Source organism: Erpetoichthys calabaricus, chromosome 18 (genome assembly GCF_900747795.2).
Source record: "Erpetoichthys calabaricus chromosome 18, fErpCal1.3, whole genome shotgun sequence".
NCBI lineage: Eukaryota > Metazoa > Chordata > Cladistia > Polypteriformes > Polypteridae > Erpetoichthys > Erpetoichthys calabaricus.
In genome coordinates this window covers 75,673,194-75,689,576 of record NC_041411.2, presented here as the reverse complement: position 1 = coordinate 75,689,576, position 16,383 = coordinate 75,673,194, and the positions used below count along the sequence as shown (strand labels likewise).

At 44.0% G+C, this 16,383-nt stretch overlaps 1 long non-coding RNA gene across 1 annotated transcript in view; it reads left to right on the top strand.

Annotated features, from left to right (window-relative positions):
* The window catches only part of LOC127526220 (uncharacterized), a 388,781-nt gene extending 372,617 nt beyond the window's left edge, over positions 1–16,164 (top strand). Inside the window, exon 2 of the long non-coding RNA XR_007933859.1 lies at positions 15,817–16,164. This is a non-coding gene — a long non-coding RNA (uncharacterized LOC127526220). The remainder of the gene's footprint in view (positions 1–15,816) is intronic.
* Positions 16,165–16,383: the final 219 nt, after the last annotated feature.

Sequence of the window (16,383 nt, the reverse complement as noted above, 5' to 3'; positions counted from 1 at the left end):
TGGAGGGATATCATACAGGGAGAGATCCTACATGTTCTTGTACTCTAAACTTAATATCAAATAGTGTAAAACTTCCACTTGAATAGTTTTCTGATGGACAAATGTTACTTTTGCTTGTTTCACTTTTAAAGAAAGGTATCTCTACTCTTAAATCAAATATGGCTGTTAGGTATTTTATACAACACTGGTTCTACTGTTGGTTTGAAATATTAAAATAATATTCACCAGTTGCCGCCGAGATACACTTTCTGAATGCCGGACATTCTTGAACTGTCGATGGAAACCCCTGCTTTCAGTGACATCTGGTGGACAGAGAAAGTAACAACAGCCTCTGCAGCCTGAAAGCAGTGCTTGCACTTACGGTAGGTGAGGTACTCGTTCAGTTCACTTCCTAATCAGCTTATGCAGGGCATCTGAAGCCCACCACAGCAGTCAGAGATAGCAAGGCAGGAACACCACCTGGGGAGGCTGCCAGTCCATTACAGGGCCAGTTTAGCATTTCCAGCCCACCTAACCTGCATGTCTTTGGACTGTGAGAGGAAACTGGAGCCCCCATAGAAAACCCCACATAGACACAGGGACCACCTGGCATGACAACTCTGGACTCCTTACTGTGCCGCCTCCTTCAATTCAATTCATCCATCCATCCATCTTCCAACCCACTGAATCTGAACACAGGGTCACGGGGGTCTGCTGGAGCCAATCCCAGCCAACACAGGGCACAAGGTAGGGTGCCAACCCACTGCAGGACACACACAAACACACCCACACACCAAGCACACACTAGGGCCAATTTAGATTCGCCAATCCACCTAACGTGCATGTCTTTGGACTGTGGGAGGAAACCGGAGCGCCCGGAGGAAACCCACGCAGACACGGGGAGAACATGCAAACTCCATGCAGGGAGGACCCAGGAATCGAACCCAGGTCCCCAGGTCTCCCAACTGCGAGGCAGCAGCGCTACCCACTGCGCCACCGTGCCGCCCCAATTCAATTCAATTCAATTCAGATGCACTTGATTTTTGCATAACGTTCTTCACAGAGTGCCGGATCAGAGCACTGGGGCAGCCATACAGGCAAAATACAAAGGACGGATTTCACAGGTAGAACATTTGACATAAAAAGAGGAATCAAACACAGTTTTTGACTTGGAGTAAAGAAAATCAATGGCTTTAAATAGCTAGACTTAGGAATATATGTCAATTTTTGGAAGAATGTTCTTATCTAAATGTATTGTGGGATTATTTATCATGGGTTGACTTGGCCAGGTCCTTAGCCTGTGATGGACTGGCACCTTGCCCATTAGAGACAGATAGGAATGGCACTATATAAGAGATCTATAGACATAAATAGAGTGCCATTCCTATCTCTTATATAGTGCCTACCCTATAACAGATGATAAGATAGATAGGAATGGCACTATATAAGAGATCTATAGACATAAATAGAGTGCCATTCCTATCTCTTATATAGTGCCTACCCTATAACAGATGATAAGATAGATAGGAATGGCACTATATAATAGAGCAGGGGTGGGCAGCATCGGTCCTGGAGGGCTGCAAGTTTTTTTTTCCAGCCCAGTGTCTTAATAAGAAACATTTGTGACTTTCCCCTTGGGATTAATGAGGTATCTATCTAATTATCGCTGATGAAGCACTTATTGCTCAAGTGACATTTTGATGCCTTTATTTTAGTGGTCTCACTTGTTAAGTCCCCCCACCCTTATAAATTGCTTATTTCAGTCTTAATCAGCTGCATTCTGTTTTTAGTGGCTCCTTATTAGCAATAAAATGCAAAAGACAAAGGAGCCAGCAGTTTTCCATCTAACTTGTTTCCATGCACAACTGTGTGGATTCATTTTGCACCGTTGGGTTTAATAAAACACTTAAGAGACAAATGTGACAGACTGAAAATGATCCATTTTAGACTTCAGATCATTTGGATGATATCCTTGGAAAGGAGAAAAAGTCTACGATATAAGAAGCTAACATTGCAGATTAACAAGCCATAATATTAAATAACAGATTGGCGTGGATTGTTTTTTTAATTAAGCAAGTGGATTAGAAAGACAACCTGCAGCCACTGCGGCCCTCCAGGACTGCCATTGCCCACCCCGGTCATAGACAGACAGTGTGACCTGTAGGGGGGCATTGCAGCGCCTCAGACCCCAGACACGATCTCAATGACGCAAGTCCCAGTTTCAAATAAAAGATTTATTGAAACACAAATACCTTCACAGGGCTGATTTTATATTCTTAATAAAAAAAAAGCACCATGAGCTCCTCTTCTTCCTCTTGGTCTTTCTGCCTCTCTTTTCTCCTCCACTCCTTCCAGGCGAGTTTTTATTCTCGTTTCAGACGAAGAGCATTTCTGACTTCTTGATAATGAAATTGGCCCGACTTTTGAATGTATGAACATCTCTCAGTCCTCTTTCATTAAAAACAACGTCTCGGTCTCTTTCACGAGTCAGAACAGTGACTCAGACAGGGTGGGCTCCATCCTAGTGTTTGATCGAATACCCCCCACCCCATCTCTATGACCTCTGGACTGAACAAAGCAGGTTTGGAAAGGCTAAGTTTCTGCGTATTTGTTCGGTTTTCAGCTGTTCCGATGACTGCATTTAACCTCTGTTGGCAGCAGATGGCGCTCCAAAGCTGCAGTTAAGACCTTCTTAGTGGTGGATTCGACTTCATTCTATTTACAGTACTGGCAAAGGTCACAATGATAAGGAAGAAATCATTAGAGACTCGGATCTGTGCCACCACATATGATTTAAGGCATAAAAAAGTCATATATATACTGTACTACAGTACTGTGCAAAACTTTTAAGCAGGTGTGAAAAAATGCTGTAAACAAAGAATGCTATCAGAAATATAAATAATGATTGTTTATTGTTATCAATTTACAAAATGCAAAGTGAGCGAACAAAAGAAAAATCTAAATCAAATCAATATTTGGTGTTACCACCTTTTGCCTTCAAACCAGCATCAATTCTTACGGGTCCACTTGCACAGACTCAGGGATTTTGTAGGATTCTAGTCAGGTGTTTGATCAACCAATTCTACCAAACAGGTGCTAATGACCATCAATGTCACACTTAGGTTGAAACACAGTCATTAACTGAAACAGAAACAGCTGTGTAGGAGGCTTCAAACTGGGTGAGGAACAGCCAAACTCTGCTACCAAGGTGAGGTTGTGGAAGACAGTTTCATGTCATGGCAAGATTGAGCACAGCAACAAGGCACAAGGTAGTTCTACTGCATCAGCAAGGTCTCTCCCAGACAAAGATTTCAAAGCAGACTGGGGTTTCAAGATGTGCTGTTCAAGCTCTTTTGAAGAAGCACAAAGAAACGGGCAATGTTGAGGATCGTAGACGCAGTGGTCGGCCAAGGAAACTTAGTGCAGCAGATGAAAGACACATCAAGCTTATTACCCTTCGAAATTGGAAGATGTCCAGCAGTGTCATCAGCTCAAAACTGGCAGAAACCAGTAGGACCCAGGTACACCCATCTACTGTCCGCAGAAGTCTGGCCAGAAGTGGTCTTCATGGAAGAGTTGCAGCCAAAAAGCCATATCTCTGACGTGGAAACAAGGCCAAGCGACTCAAGTATGTATGAAAACATAGGAACTGGGGTGCAGAAAAATGGCAGCAGGTGCTCTGGACTGATGAGTCAAAATTTGAAATATTTGGCTGTAGCAGAAGGCAGTTTGTTCATCGAAGGGCTGGAGAGCGGTACAATAATGAGTGTCTGCAGGCAACAGTGAAGCATGTTGGAGGTTCCTTGAATGTTTGGGGCTGCATTTCTGCAAACGGAGTTGGAGATTTGGTCAGAATTAATGGTGTTCTCAATGCTGAGAAATACAGGCAGATACTTATCCATCATGCAATACCATCAGGGAGGCGTATGATTGGCCCCAAATGTATTCTGCAGCAGGACAACAACCCCAAACGTACAGCCAAAGTCATTAAGAACTATCTTCAGCGTAAAGAAGAACAAGAAGTCCTGGTATGAAGTGATGGTATGGCCCCCACAGAGTCCTGATCTCAACATCATCGAGTATGTCTGGGATTACATGAAGAGACAGAAGGATGTGAGGAAGCCTACAGCCACAGAAGATCAGTGGTTAGTTCTCCAAGATGTTTGGAACAACCTGCCAGTCAAGTTACTTCAAAAACTGTGTGCAAGTGTACCTAGAAGAATTGATGCTGTTTTGAAGGCAAAGGGTGGTCACACCAAATATTGATTTGATTTAGATTTCTCTTTTGTTCATTCACTGCACTTTGTTGATTGATGACAATAAATGATTAACACTTCCATTCTTTGTTTACAGCATTTTTTCACACCTGCCTAAAACGTTTGCACAGTACTGTATATACTGTATATATACACACACACACACACATATTTATTTTTTTATATGATGGTGCTCAGTCCACCACTGTGCCTGCCTTGTGCCCTGTGATCGCCGAGATAGGCTGCAGCTGCCCCCGCGACTGTGCCCTGCATAAGCAGGTTAGGAAGATGACTGGCTGGCGGTCTTGTAGAAGTATTCTATTTTTTAAAAACTTAATACTTCTGGAATACAAAATATTTTTAAAAAAAAAAAGCCTTGAGACCTGACATGCTCCATTAGATACCATTTTACAAACAGACGCAGAGATCTTACACTCCGAGACTGGAGTGGTGGCTCTGAGGCTAAGGATCCAGAAGGTTGCCGGTTCGAATCCCCGTCACTGCCAAAAGAGATCCTACTCTGCTGGGCCCTTGAGCAAGACCCTTAACCTGTAACTGCTCCAGGGGCGCTGTACAATGGCTGACCCTGCGCTCTGACCCCAAGGGGTATGCGAAAACTTACAAATTCCTAATACAAGAAATTGTATAAGGCGAAATAAAGAACAAAACAAAAATCTGATGACCAAATCTGCCGTTCACCTGCCTGTATTGTAAATTATTCTAATTTATTAAAAGCATGTACCATTCCATACAATCAAGGACTGTAAATTAAATAGGCAGTTCAGTCACCGTTTTACGGCTGCAGAAGCCTGGAGTCTGGTGGGGTGCGGTCAGTGCTTGCTGGTTTCACGCGGTGCTCAGCAGCGGTTTCTGCCCCTTCAGCTTGTAGCGCCGCCACATAAACAGACGCAATGTGTCTTTCTGCTCTCTGTCAGGTGTGCTTGTGTGGAGAGCCCTGCAGGCTATGATTGGCAGCGGCGCCCCGGAAGGCGGGACATCTGGTTTCCTTTTTTTTTCCCCCCTCGGGGAAATTTGCATAAACCGCACTGTTAAAACAGCCAAGAAGAAGATGGAAAAAAAAAAATCGGACTAAACAGATCAACATCTGGCCGGGCCATGAGAGGAGGTTCTGTAGCTCCGCCAGACCCGTCTGTTAGATGGAAGTCGGAAATTCACTCCGGAATTGTCAATTTGGCGTTCTGTTATTTCTAGCAGACTCGGCTGAGCTCACAAAGACCTTATGTTTCTTTTCAATGGCGCAGACTGACTGTAGAACATTTTACAGTTAAGACGTTCACTGTTTGGGGTCGACCGCCAATTCTACACTTCATTTCACCTGCAGCTAACAGTTGAGCTGGAACCTTGGACTTGAGTGTGAACTTCGGAAGGGGAACTGGGGATATTTCCACTGCATATATATACATATATAGTATATACATATACATACACACACACATATATATATATATATATACATACATACTGCCTGCGGTGGGCTGGCGTCCTGCCCGGGGTTCCTGCCTTATGCCCTGTGCTGGCTGGGATTGGCTCCAGCAGACCCTGTGACCCTGTAGTTAGGATATAGCGGGTTGGACGATGACTGACTGACTGACTGACTGACTGACTGACTGACTGACTGATATATGCTGCAGTCTGGTTTTCTCAAAACCCTTTCTTTTGGCCTCCCTGTGTGGTAGTGCTTTGAGTAGTGATAAAAACTCCATATATTATTGTAATGAATTATTAATAATAATAATTTTACTATTGTGATTAACCAATCGTCACCCCTGATTTTGCCAGGCAGGCTCCCTTTAACGCACCAATCAGGTGCAGGTTCAGTTGTCCACCCGCTCCGAGATGCACGATCAGCCAAGCACCCCAATCAACGTTGGAGCAGCGCATGCTCACTCACATGCACTCACCAGGGGGCTACACGCTCCTGGACTCCCGATTATTTAAGCCCACAAACATCACTGTTGCACCATTAAGCTTCTCGTCAGATTTTGCACGGTACACCACCATAGGCCGTGGTTTGTTCTGAAATTTCGTTGGTTCCCCTATGCTGGGCCCACCAGGTACCCCTCTTAGCACAGTGACTGAAGTGACCCATTTCTGCTTCACTGTGATGAAATTATGCAAAATCCATACATATTCAAACTATATACATGTAATGAAGAGCAAAAACTTTAATAATATCTAACAAAGAATATTATGATAAATACTTTATAGGATAGCATTGTGGTTAAGTAGCCATACTTTTCAATTTAATTAAAAAAATATTTAAGGGGAAGCAGGAACTGACTGACTATCCGGCAGCTGGAGTTCAACGGGGGGCAAGATGTGCCCTGATGGGACAGGAATAAACTGGGGGAGTCATCCCTACAGTACAAGATGCCATTGGTCTAAAAAAGGGGGGGGGGCGGTTTAGGATACATTAAGGAAGCCAAAAAAAGCACAAGTTTAGGTGGACAATGAGGCAAAATGTGTCTCTGCTGCTCTGGTCACACAGAATGCCACCCAAGAGCTGTGCCTGACCACGCCGGACTGGTATAGACAGAGGGAGGGGCTTGGGAGTGGTGATGTCAGGGTGACCCCGCCTCCTGGGAGCTCCACCCACAAAACACAAGGAATATCAGAACATAATTATACACATCATAACAAATTATGAATCCTAACTCTGATTCAGAAAATACATAACAAAAATCTATGAAAGATGAAACCGAAGCACCGCAGTGTAAGCAGGCTTATGAAGGCCGGAGGGTGGTCCTTGGCTGCAACCATGGGCTCCACAGAAATAAAAAACACAGATAAGAAAAAATAACATTATTAAAAATGCAAAATAATTAACAGACAAAATATGTAATACAGGAGAAAAAGGTGCTCAATAACAAAATATTTAATAGACATCAAAAAGAATCAGGACTCTGTATAGCTTTCGGTTATGACTGCAAGTCCCACAAATGCCCACTAGAGGGCGATAAACCGGCAAATCCCGGCTACTTAAAACGGACAAACACAGAAACGTTATAAAAATGAAAAGTCTTTTATTTCCATAAATGGGATACGGTGAGGACCCAAAAGATCACCGTGGCAAAATGGAGTTGCCTAAAACAAAAGCAAAAGTGTCCCAAATCACAAATCCAGAGTAAAAAAAAAAAAAGACGCAAAATAAAAACTCACCAAAACTCGCTAGCGCATACAAAATGAACCTTTACCAGTCTGCCAAAAGGAGGCTCGGCCAGTTTTTAAATCCATCTACGGATTTGTAAATGCTTGTTCAAAGCCGGCATCAAAGCCTCGAAGAATTCGTGTGCCGTTAGTCTGAGCGGATTGTGTTCGTCTACACCTGTGACTTCAGCGAAGATCCCGTCACAATTTAAGACCAGTTAATGCAGAAAATCGGGTCATTCCAAAAAGGGGGTTCACACACTTTTTTCTCGCCCCTGTAACACTTCACGTCTGCTTTTTGAATGACTTGTTTCTCACTGTGAAAAACAAAACAATCTGATGGAGACGTTTGTTACGATAAAAAACGGCACAATGGCACCCAGGGGTGAATTTCTCAATGAAGGGAAAACCAACCAGGGTGCAGCAGGCCAGCTAACAAACAAACTGGCATCGACACAAGTCAACGGCAGATAGCTAGCTCGGGGGTCGCGCGGGGGTGCAGCGCCTAAGGGTGGTCCAGTTGTTAAGGGACGTCCTGCCGCGTTGTGTGATGTCATGTCATGTCATGCGTCACCGAGCATCACGTGACAGGTCAGTGGCCTTCCTAGATCTGTTAAAAGCGCTTCTTTGTTTCTGATATTTTACTTTTTTTTAACACGTTGGAGTTATTTTTACGAGGTGGTAATTTCGATTCACACTTGGAATTTATTTATTTTTTTCTACAGGGGTTATTGCTTCAGCCATCTGCTGTTCGGTGTTGCTGTCACAAGTGTACTCGGCCAGATTGTTTCTTGATTTGGTCGTAATCACCTTCGCTACAGCGTTTTCTTGCCAATAACCGTCTCCCTTGAACGATAAATTGCTCACTGAACCATAAGACACACATCTGATTACATCCGTCTTCTCTTGATACCGACGAGAAGATCTCTTCACTAACTGTAGCGCCGAGTACGGGGAGAGGGGCTTGGCATCTTAAGGCAGCGGGGGGCACGGAGATGAAGCCCGGCATATTCAGGGAGGTTACAGTACTGGGATTATTGGTAGAGCCGCCAGGATTAGAGAGAGAGGAGGCACTATATAAGAGAGAAATGAAGATGTATAGCACAATAGAGAGAGATATGAAAGTGTAACATTCATAGATGGATAACAATATGAAAGGCACTATATGACTATATAGGAAATACATTATATAATAGATACAGATATACAAGAAAGACACTATATAACAGATAAATGAAGATGTATAGCACTATAGAGAGAGATATGAAAGTGTAACATACATAGATGGATAACAATATGAAAGGCACTATATGACTATATAGGAAATACATTATATAATAGATACAGATATATAAATAAGACACTACAGAGAGATTTGAAAGTATAACATAAATAGATGGATAACAATATGCTAGGCACTATATGGCTATATAGGAAATACATTATATAATAGATACAGATATATAAGAAAGACATTATATAACAGACACATAGACAAATATATAAGAGGCACTATATAACAAATGAAGATGAATGACACTACAGGGAGATATGAAAGTATAACATACATAGGTGGATAATAATATGAAAGGCACTATATGACTATATAGGAAAGACATTATATAATAGATACAGATATATAAGACACTATAACAGAGACAGATATAAGAAAGGCACTATATAACATAAATGAAGATGAATGACACTACAGAGAGATATGAAATATAACATACATAGAATGATAACAATTTGAAAGGCACTATATGACAGATATGTTCACAAGTGAGGGAAGAATGGAGCGGGAGGTTGACAGACGGATCGGTGCAGCATCTGCAGTAATGCGGGCTCTGCAGCGGTCCGTCGTGGTGAAGAGAGAGCTGAGCCAAAAGGCGAGGCTGTCGATTTACCAGTCGATCTACGTTCCTACCCTCACCTATGGCCACGAACTTTGGGTAGTGAGCGAAAGAGCGAGATCGTGCATACAAGCGGCCGAAATGAGTTTTCTCTGCAGGGTGGCTGGACTTTCCTTTAAAGATAGGGTGAGGAGTTCAGTTATCCGGGAGAGACTCGAGTAGAGTCGCTGCTCCTCCACATTGAGAGGAGTCAGTTGAGGTGGTTCGCCTGGACGCCTCTCTGGTGGGGGTGTTCCGGACATATCCCACTGGGAGAAGGCCATGGGGCAGACCCAGGACACGCTGGAGGGATTCTCTCTCCCGGTTGGCCTTGGAACGCCTCGGGGTCCTCCCAGAGGAGCTGGAGGAGGTGGCCGGAGAGAGGGGGGTCTGGACTTCCCTGCTTAGGCTGCTGCCCCCACGACCCGACCTCAGATAAGCGGTGGATAATGGAAGAATGGATGGATAAATAACAGATACACATATATATAGGAAAGACATTATATAACAGATACATAGATAAAAAAGAAAGGCACTATATATCTGTAATATAGTGCCTTTCTTATATATCTATGTATCTGTTACATAGTGCCTGTTATGTATCTGTTATATAGTGCCTTTCTTATATATCTATTAAACAGATAGATAGATAACAATATAAAAGGCACTATATGACATAGACAAATGAAGATGAATGACACCACAGAGATATGAAAGGCACTATATAACAGATATCACTCTCCACCTATGCGACACCCAAAAATAAATATCTTATATATAATTCACCAGTCTCCTCACTCACTCACATCCGTCCAAAGCCGAGTGCGCACTCACCTTCTGTGCAGCTGCCCGAAAAACCTTACAAGACCGACATCGCGGCAGGTGGCAGATTTACGGCCGCAAAAATTCAAAGAGAAAAGCGACTTCGATTAAAGCTCTAAAGGCCTGAAAGGCGATTTCGACTACAACTCCAGGCCTAATTACGCATTCATTCAATACACCTATATCAGGTTTGTGGTGCTTATACTTATTACTGTTCCACTCGCGCCCGTTTAATCTTACATTGTCGAAACGGGCTCTTTGTCTAGTATATATAAATATAATTAATTTGATCTCTGGAGGATAAACCTTAAAAGCGTTTATCTGTGCCCTGAAGGCAAAGCCGAGTTAACAAGGGTGCAAGCGACTGAGCCGCTCATTTGGATGGCTGGCAGCATTCAGAGGCCTTCAGAAAGCTCGCTGTGTTCTCTTGGTGGATTTCTAAGGCGCCTCCTTGCAGGTGACGTGAGCCGTTCACACCCGATTGCATTGCTAGGGATGGAAGTGACCAAGCTGTGCTCAACTGTCCCAAAAGGAGAGCACCCTGCTGGAATGACCGCATCACCATTCAGAAGTAGACTGTGGGAGGAATGCATTTTCAGAGACAGCAGGAGGACATAAAAGAGCCTGGTGTCCATTAAAACTACGCCAAGGACCTCATAAAACATCCTAGAAAGAAATTCTGTCAGAGACTCTCCGTGCCCAAGTTTTGTCTACGGTGCTTGAGAGGAGTCTGAGCCCATCATAGTGACCGATTATGCTGGATGGTGACAATGATTTTGCTTCCTGAACACGTTGGGATGAATCTTGCTGATCACCACCTTCACGTACACTTTTATTGCAATCACCTACTGTATTTGTGCTTTCCTGCCAGATTCTAAGTTGTAATAGAGGCATAGGTTGAAAAAATGCCAACAACTTTGTGAAATTTTGAGAAAAATGCTGACACACACACAAGTGCACAAAGTTCCAGCCAGCTGTCATAAAGATAAAGAACAAATAAAGAGGAGTGTGACTAGTGAGCAGTCTGGTCTCCTGGGTCAATCTGAACACATTCGTCTGGTTGATATCCTGGAAGAGGCGGGGCTTGAAAGAGGAAGTGATGTCACAGCTCCTCTGGTCACGAGTGTCTGAACTGAGCCAAGAATATCCAACTGCAGAACCGCAGCACCATACTGTACAGTGGGTACGGAAAGTATTCAGGCCCCCTTCAATTTTTCACTCTTTGTCATTTTGCAGCCATTTGTTAAAATCATTTAAATTAATTTTTTTCCTCATTAATGTACACACAGCACCCCCATATTGACAGACAGAAAAAAGAATTTTTGAAATTGTTGCAGATTTATTAAAAAAGACAAACTGAAATATCACATGGTCCTAAGTATTCAGACCCTTCGCTCAGTATTTAGTAGAAGCACCCTTTTGAGCTAATACAGCCATGAGTCTTCTTGGGAAAGATGCAACAAGTTTTTCACACCTGGATTTGGGGATCCTCTGCCATTCCTCCTTGCAGATCCTCTCCAGTTCTGTCAGGTTGGATGGTAAACGTTGGTGGACAGCCATTTTTAGGTCTCTCCAGAGATGCTCAATTGGGTTTAAGTCAGGGCTCTGGCTGGGCCATTCAAGAACAGTCACAGAGTTGTTGTGAAGCCACTCCTTCGTTATTTTAGCTGTGTGCTTAGGGTCATTGTCTTGTTGGAAGGTAAACCTTCGGCCCAGTCTGAGGTCCTTAGCACTCTGGAGAAGGTTTTTTGTCCAGGATATCCCTGTACTTGGCCGCATTCATCTTTCCCTCGATTGCAACCAGTCGTCCTGTCCCTGCAGCTGAGAAACACCCCCACAGCATGATGCTGCCACCGCCATGCTTCACTGTGGGGACTGTATTGGACAAGTGATGAGCAGTGCCTGGTTGTCTCCACACATACCGCTTAGAATTAAGCCCAAAAAGTTCTATCTTGGTCTCATCAGACCAGAGAATCTTATTTCTCACCATCTCAGAGTCCTTCAGGTGTCTTTTAGCAAACTCCATGCGGGCTGTCATGTGTCTTGCACTGAGGAGAGGCTTCCGACAGGCCACTCTGCCATAAAGCCCTGACTGGTGGAGGGCTGCAGTGATGGTTGACTTTCTACAACTTTCTCCCATCTCCTGACTGCATCTCTGGAGCTCAGCCAAAGTGATCTTTGGGTTCTTCTTTACCTCTCTCACCAAGGCTCTTCTCCCCCGGTAGCTCAGCTTGGCCAGATGGCCAACTTTAGGAAGGGTTCTGGTCGTCCCAAACGTCTTCCATTTAAGGATTATGGAGGCCACTGTGCTCTTGGGAACCTTAAGTGCAGCAGAAATTTTTTTGTAACCTTGGCCAGATCTGTGCCTTGCCACAATTCTGTCTCTGAGCTCTTCAGGCAGTTCCTCATTTGCTCTGACATGCATTGTGAGCTGTAAGGTCTTCTATAGACAGGTGTGTGGCTTTCCTAATCAAGTCCAATCAGTATAATCACACACAGCTGGACTCAAATGAAGGTGATCTCAAGGATGATCAGAAGAAATGGAAAGCACCTGAGTTAAATATATGAGTGTCACAGCAAAGGGTCTGAATACTTAGGACCATGTGATATTTCAGTTTTTCTTTTTTAATAAATCTGCAACAATTTCAAAAATTCTTTTTTTGTCTGTCAATATGGGGTGCTGTGTGTACATTAATGAGGAAAAAAATTAATTTAAATGATTTTAGCAAATGGCTGCAATATAACAAAGAGAAAAACTGAAGGAGGTCTGAATACTTTCCGTACCCACTGTATGTCACCTCAGGTCTAGACCAGCAGTTACAGGATAGAAGTGAAGGGTAGGGGGTTAGTATGCTTAGCGTGTACGGTAAATGAGGTTAGGGGGTCAATCACTGCTACTACTACATGAAAGATAAGTTTATAAAATAAAATAAGATTATTCTTTGTTCTTTAGTATTGTCTAAAGTAAGGGCCGAAGGCTGGGAACGCAGAATAAAAACAAAAACTCCAGAGGCCTGCAGGAAAAAAAAAAAATCTTCAGGGGTTCAAAGGTCATGAGACTCAGAATATTTGTATTGTCATTGTAACAAATACAATGAAATTAGGTGCAGTCCCTGCGGTGTCAAAATATAAATAAATATAATTACAAAAGGATAGGAAAGGAAAAGAAGAAATGAGGTAGAACACAAACATTCAACATAAGACCTTAGTGCGCATGAAACACTATTGTACAAGATGTCTTCTAGTGCATTGGAGGTGATTAGGTGGCATTCAGTGCCCTAATAGCAACAGGGTAGAAACTGTTATGTCAGTCATTATTCAACCCGCTATATCCTAACTACAGGGTCACGGGGGTCTGCTGGAGCCAATCCCAGCCAACACTGCTGCGCAAGGCAGGAACAAATCCCGGGCAGGCTGCCAGCCCGCTGCAGGGCACACACACACACACTAGGGACAATTTAGGATCGTCAATACACCTAACCTGCATGTCTTTGGACTGTGGGAGGAAACCCACGCAGACACGGGGAGAACATGCAAACTCCACTGTTATTCAGTCTCTTAGTCTGTTTGGATGCTCCTCTATCTTCTGCCTGATGGCAACAGGTGGAACACGTCATGAGTGGGGTGTGAGGAGTCTTTTAAGATGTTTTCTGCTTTCCTGAGGCAGTGAGAGCTGTGCAGTTCATCCAGAGAGGGTAAAGTGCAGCCGATGATCTGCTGGGCCGTCTTTACGATCTGCTGAAGTGTCTTCCTCTGCGCTGTTGTGCACCTGGAAAACCCCACGCAGAGGCAGCAGCACAGGAGACTCTCAATAGAGAAGTGGTAGAAGGACACCAGCAGTTTTTGGGGGACGTTATTCTTCCTGAGGACTCTCTGCTGAGCCTTCTTGGCCAGCTCAGCTATGTTCACACCCCAGGACAGGTATTCCATGATGTGGACTCCCAGGAATCGGACGTCTGACACCCTCTCCACACAGTCCCCTCTGATGTAAAGTGGTCTGATGTCTGTTTTCTTTTTCCCCGAAGTCCACAACGAGCTCCTTGGTCTTACTTGTGTTCAGGAACAGGTTGTTGTCCATGCACCACGCTGTCAGCCGCTCCACTTCGTCCCTGTAGGCGGACTCATCCTCCCCAGAGATGAGCCCCACCACAGTGGTGTTGTCTGCAAATTTGACGATGGTGTTGCTGCGTAGTCATGTGTGTACAGCGTGAGGAGCAGAGGGCTCAGCACACAGCCCTGAGGAGAGCCGGTGCCGATGCTGATGGCCGAGGAGATGTGAAGGCCCACCCTAACCCTTTGTGTTGGTCTACCTCACATAAATGATCTAAATGATGTCACTTCCACCCTGAAAGTGCTGGCATAGACCTGCGGGGAGGAATGGTGCTGTGGCTCAGCAGGTCGATACATCTCAACTGAACTGCCGACAGAGACGAAGAGTGTTCGCAGTGGTGCCACCTCTTGGCTTAGGGTGGAACTGTTTACCTCTTCAGAGCCTTGAAGGGGACACCTAAGCGCTTGTGCCTGTCAAAGTACACACACGCACACAAACAACTGGAACATCTGTGGCGACCTAAAAGGAGCGGCACTGCTACTAGGGATACAGCTCGGACAGACCAAGTACAGTCATGTCTCATTTAATGATGGTGCAACGGTTCAGCCAGAGTGTCATTAGTCGATTGGGTTGTTAAGCAAGTTGGCAAACTGTATATTAAGGACACGGGGGTGTGTACCGCTGTGTCTAAAGCCATTTTGGCCATGCTGACTTTAGATACAAGGCACCAGTCTGCATTGCTGCATTCCACGTTGAGCTTTCGTGTTATTTCCATTGCTGTGACTGCCATGACGTAACCTACCCTAAGCTAGCCTAACCTCAAGTAACCCAACATTAGCATAACTCACATATCACGTAAATAAGAATTCTTGAAAAACACTAATACATTAACAACAATATATACAGTATGTAATACAACTGCTTATGACGGCATTTCAATGCCATTCAATTGCATTCCTTGTGTCTCCATTGTTAAAGCGCAACGTTGTTAGGTCGGGACGGTCCTACAAACAGGACTCATTACATTAAAAAGAATGGGCCACTCAGAAAAGTGTAGCATCTTGTCACAGAAAATATTAATTATTAATTAAAAAATAATTTAGTGGATAAAGAAGTCATTCAGAGTGTTTACCTGTGCCTTAATAAACCTGGTTATTCATAGAAAACTGATTTCTAAAATGCCACTCATGGATGTTGTAGTGGGGGGGAAGAAAGGGTGTAGGGAATGATAAGTTTGTTTTCGAGAGGAGAGGCCCACAGAGACTGCTTATGTAAAGGCCCCAGAGTTCTGTGGTACATCCCCGATGCCACATATATCCTTATTCAGAATAGAGAAACCAGGTTAACGGGGGACGATTTCTCCGCAAATAACCCGATTAAGTGGCCACGTAAAACCCTTAACCGGGTAAGCAATGAAGATTTTTGTAGTCCGTTTCACTCTGTTTGCCTGCTACAGCTTTGCACGCTCTCTGCAGCCAAGAGTAGAAGGTTCCACAAAGATCAATTTCCTGAGGCAAAGCTTCAGATGATCTCATTATTCCTGTTGTTAGCTGAAATGATCCGTCTCAGTATTTCAAAAATTGATACATTTATGTTGATGAGCTGAAACTCGGTGGCACTGACCAGAAATCAGGAGACAGAGCTGGAGGTGGCAGAGTTAAAGATGCTAAGATTTGCATTGGGTATGACGAGGATAGACAGGATTAGAAATGAGGACATTAGAGGGTCAGCTCAAGTTGGGAGACAAAGTCAGACAGGTGAGATTGTGTTGGTTTGGACATGTGCAGAGGAGAGATGCTGGGTATAATGAGAGAAGGGTACTAAGGATAGAGCTGCCAGGCAAGAGGAGAAGAGGAAGGTCTAAGAGAAGGTTTATGGATGTGGTGAGAGAGGACATGCAGGTGATGGGTGTGACAGAACAAGATGACGAGGACAGGAAGAGATGGAAAAAGATGATCCACTGTGGTGACCCCTAATGGGGGCAGCCAAAAGAAGATGTTAATGAGCTAAACGTAAAGCGCCGAATTTAGCAACACGATCTTGGAAGCAGGAGGGTAACACGTTAACAAGTAACACGTGTCATGTAGTCCGATTACTTTTTAAGGTTAAGAGTAAACTAACACAATACTTTGCTTATCAAAACTTAGGGCCGTCTTAATGTATGGGCTGGGGGTCAAAGGAGTATAGGGGCCCACAATGTCTCTGATGCCTATGT